General features: G+C 48.0%; 1 pseudogene; it reads right to left on the bottom strand.

Moving 5' to 3' along the window:
- Positions 1–274: 274 nt before the first annotated feature.
- LOC142068920 (olfactory receptor 10A4-like) lies at positions 275–1226 on the bottom strand (annotated as a pseudogene).
- Between the last annotated feature and the right edge of the window lie 3079 nt (positions 1227–4305).

Here is a 4305-nt window from a genome sequence, read left to right as displayed (position 1 = left end):
TGTGACTTTGCTGAATGTATTAATAAACGATTACAAAGACAGAAGGGTTCCTAAAGTGTGAGTGTTGCAACCGTGGACATCAAGGTTCCCAACTGAACAGTAACTTTAATAACACTGGGCCTGATACTGGGACAAGAACTTTCAATACCTCAGAGTGATAACTGGGAATTCTTAAGTAATCAATATAATTAATATACGATTCATAGATCAGGCTACAACAGGCAACTCCAAATCCATCACAAGACTATTAAAATAACATTTTTACCCCCACTTTTCAAATAAATATTTTTCTGACCATCACCCTTCTCAGGGCTTCCTTTACCTCCTTGTTCCTCAGGCTGTAGATCAAAGGGTTCAGCATTGGAGACACCACTGAGTAGAACAGGGAAAGCAGTTTGTCGCTGCCGAGTGAGTAGCTGGATTTGGGCTTCAGATATGTCACGATGCCAGACCCGAAAAACAAGGTCACCATGATGAGGTGGGAGGAGCAGGTGGAGAAAGTTTTGCTCCTGCCCGCGGCTGATGGAATACTGAGGATAGCGTGGAGGATACGGATGTAGGATACAAGGATGAGCAGGAAGGGGACCATGATGAAGGTGACAGAGATGGTGTAAACAGCTATTTCATTCCTGTAGGTATCCGTGCAGGCCAACTGCAGCAGCGGGGGCAGGTTGCAGAAGAAGTGGTTGATGCTAATAGGCGCACAGTAGGGCAGAGGGAATATGAAAGTTGTCTGCCCGACTCCCACCAGCACCCTGATGAGCTAGGACACACTTGAGAGCTGGAGACACACACCTCTGATCATCATGGTCGTGTAGCGCAGTGGGTGACATATGGCCATGTAACAGTCATATGCCATGGCAGCCAGCAGGCAACACTCAGTGATCCCCAGGAAGGAGAAGAAATACATCTGTGTGACACAGCCCAGGAAGGAAATACTCTTGTCCTCGGAGAATAAGTTCACCAGCATCTTGGGGGTAGTGGACGAAGTATAACCCATTTCCAGAAAGGACAAATTCCAAAGGAAGAAATACATGGGGGATTGAAGGGCAGGGTCCACCACCGTGATCGTGATGAGGAGGATGTTGCCCACCATGGTGATGAGGTACAACAGCAGCACCAGAAAGAAAAAGTGAAACTTGGAGCTCCAGGATGTTGGAAAAAGCCACAAAGAAGAACTGTATCACAACTGTGTGGTTCCTGCTAGCCATGTCCTACACTTGTTTTCTATCTGTGGAGATAATAAAATCACAGAGGCATAGGACTGGAAGGGACCTCGAGAGGTCATCTAGTCCAGTCCCCTGCACTCATGGCAGGACTAAATATTATCTAGACCATCCCTGACAGGTGTTTGTCTAACCTGCTCTTAAAAATCTCCAATGATGGAGATTCCATAACTCCCTAGGCAATTTATTCCATGCTTAACCACCCTGACAGTTAGGAAGTTTTTCCTAATGTCCAGCCTAAACCACCCTTGCTGCAATTTAAGCTCATTGCTTCTTGTCCTATCCTCAGAGGTTAAGGAGAACAGTTTTCCTCCCTCCTCCTTGTAACAACCTTTTATGTCCCCTCTCAGTCTTCTCTTCTCCAGACTAAACAAACCCAATTTTTTTTAATCTTCCCTCATAGGTCATATTTTCTAGACCGTTGATCATTTTTCTTGCTCTTCTCTGGACTTTCTCCAATTTGTCCACTTCTTTCTTGAAATGTGGCGCCCTGAACTGAACAGAATACTCCAGTTGAGGTCTAATCAGCCGGGCGTAGAGTGGAAGAATTACTTCTCATGTCTTGCTTACAACACTTCTGCTAAGACATCCTAGAATGAGGTTTGGTTTTTTTGGAACAGTGTTACACTGTTGACTCATATCTAGTTTGTGATCCACTATGAGCCCCCAGATCCCTTTCCGTAGTGCTCCTTCCTAGGCAGTCATTTCCCATCTTGTACGTGTGCAACTGATTGTTCCTTCCTAAGTGAAGTACTTTGCATTTGTCATTATTGAATTTCATTCTATTTACTTCAGATCATTTCTCCAGTTTGTCCAGATCATTTTGAATTTTAATCCTATCCTCCAAAGCACTTGCAACCACTCTCATCTTGGTGTGGTCCGCAAACTTTATAAGAGTACTCTTTATACCGTTATCTGGGGTCCCTTCCCTTCTGGGGTCCCTTCCAACCCTGATATTCTATGATTCTATGATTCTATGAAATCACTGATGAAGATATTGAACAGAACCCAACCCAGAACCAATCCCTGTGGGACCCCACTCATTATGCACCTCCAGCATGACTGTGATCCACGGATAACTGCTCTCTGGGAATGGTTTTCCAACCAGTTATGCACCCACCTTATAGTAGCTCCATCTAGATGGTATTGCCCTAGTTTGTTTATGAGAAGGTCACGTGAGACAGTATCAAAAGCCTTACAAAATCCAAGATATACCACAGCTACCGCTTCCCCCCTATCCACAAGGCTTGTTACCCTGTCAAAGAAAGCTATCAGGTTGGTTCATTAACTGGTTAAGTTGGGTTGTAGCAGGATGGTCACCTGCTCCAGCCTTAAAGGACTTAAAACAGCCCAGGACTGTGGCTGGGAGCAAGCAGTTCCCAGGCTCATTGGGGGAAGCAGGCTCAGCTGTGGCCACACCCCAATCAGGGCTCAGCTGGCCCTTATAAGAGGGCAGTAGGCCAGGAGCAGAGAGTCTCCTCTAGCTGTAGAGGGAGACAAGCCTGGCTGCTGGGGAGCATACCATAGTACCTGAGGCGGAGCAGGGCTGGGGGAAGGCCAGAGGAGCTGGGGAGGTGAGGTGGGGATAGAGGGTGGGGGTTCCCTGGGGAGGGGAGACCCAAATCTGTGGGGTACTGCAGGGGGCAGCAGCCCGGGTAAAGGGGCACCGTGGTCTGGGAGGGACACGGGGGCCAGCGGCAAGCGGGACACCGGCCTGCAGAGGGCGCTCCAGAGGCTGGAAGAGCTAATTCCCAAGGACGACCAGCAGGAAACGCCGCAGGGGTGAGTCCCGCACCGTGACATTGGTGAATCGTATAAGAAATTTATATACATAATCTCTGATACAACAAATTTTCAGTGGTGTTTTCATTTGTGGATTCCCAGTGTAGGACATCTGGCACTTTATGTACAGTGGCACTAAGATCCCACAGCTCCCACTGACTTCAGTTGGAAAGCCAGGCTCAGTGTGTCACAACTTGGACATCCAAAACAGGAGGCATCTAAAGCAAGTGGCCCGTTTTGAGAACGTCAGCCTGAATCTCCCTGCTCTGTAAAACGAGGAGAGGATTGCTCTGTCTCACCAAGTAGACCAGGCTTTATTTCCTGTTCCCCAGGTCAGGTTACAGAGGTTGATATCCCTGGCTCCGATACCAGCCAGACCACATTGGATGTGTCTACACAGCATTTTGGAGCAACCAGGAGCGAGTCTCCCAGCCCGGGTCAGCAGACTTAGCCCACCCGCCTCACTAGACTTCATATCCTGAGCTCCAGCCTCACCGGCTATCATTTTCCTGTGAGAGTTCATTTGAGAGCACAGTGATCGCTATGGAGCATTTAGTGATTTAATGAAGTCAAGACAAAAATGATCAAAGACAAAACCACCCCATCCCCTGTGGGAGAACACTTTTCACAAAGTGATCACTCTGTGTCTACGCTATCAGTCCTCATCCTCAAAGGAAACCTGCACAACACTTTCAAAAGACAATCCTGGGAGCTTAAATTCATAACTTTACTAGACACTCAAAATCATGGACTGAACAGAGACACTGGATTTATGGCTTATTACAACAATCTGTGACCCCCACTAACCACACACACACACCCCCAGCTGCTTTTTTCCACCCCCCTTCCTTTCCTCCCTATGACTGGAGGGTAGTAACGAGCCACTTCACTTTGAATGGTCCCTTGAAATGTGTGTTAACTGCTTATGCCGAACAATCTGTTCCCCTTTGTATTTATCTGTGACACTCTCTGGCTTTGTCTACATTAGCACTTTTGTTGGTAAAACTTTTGTCTGTCGGGGTGTGAAAAGAAATATCCAGGCCTGACGGACAAAAGTTTTACGGAGCGCCCGTGTGAACACTCTCCTGCCGACGAAGCGGCCGCCGCTTGTTCGGGTGGTTTGATTTTGCCGGCAGAAGAGCGGCTGCGCGGGAGACCTTGCTGCGGCACAGCTTTAGCAGCACGGCTGCACCGCTGTGAGGTCCGTAGCGCAGACCCAGCCTCCGTACATTTCCCAGCCATCAAGAGCAGCTCCGTGGACGCTCAGAAGCTTGCCTCTCTTGCCACTCACATTGCT

This window comes from Caretta caretta, chromosome 14, assembly GCF_965140235.1.
Source record: "Caretta caretta isolate rCarCar2 chromosome 14, rCarCar1.hap1, whole genome shotgun sequence".
NCBI lineage: Eukaryota > Metazoa > Chordata > Testudines > Cheloniidae > Caretta > Caretta caretta.
This window is presented reverse-complemented; position numbering and strand designations above follow the sequence as displayed.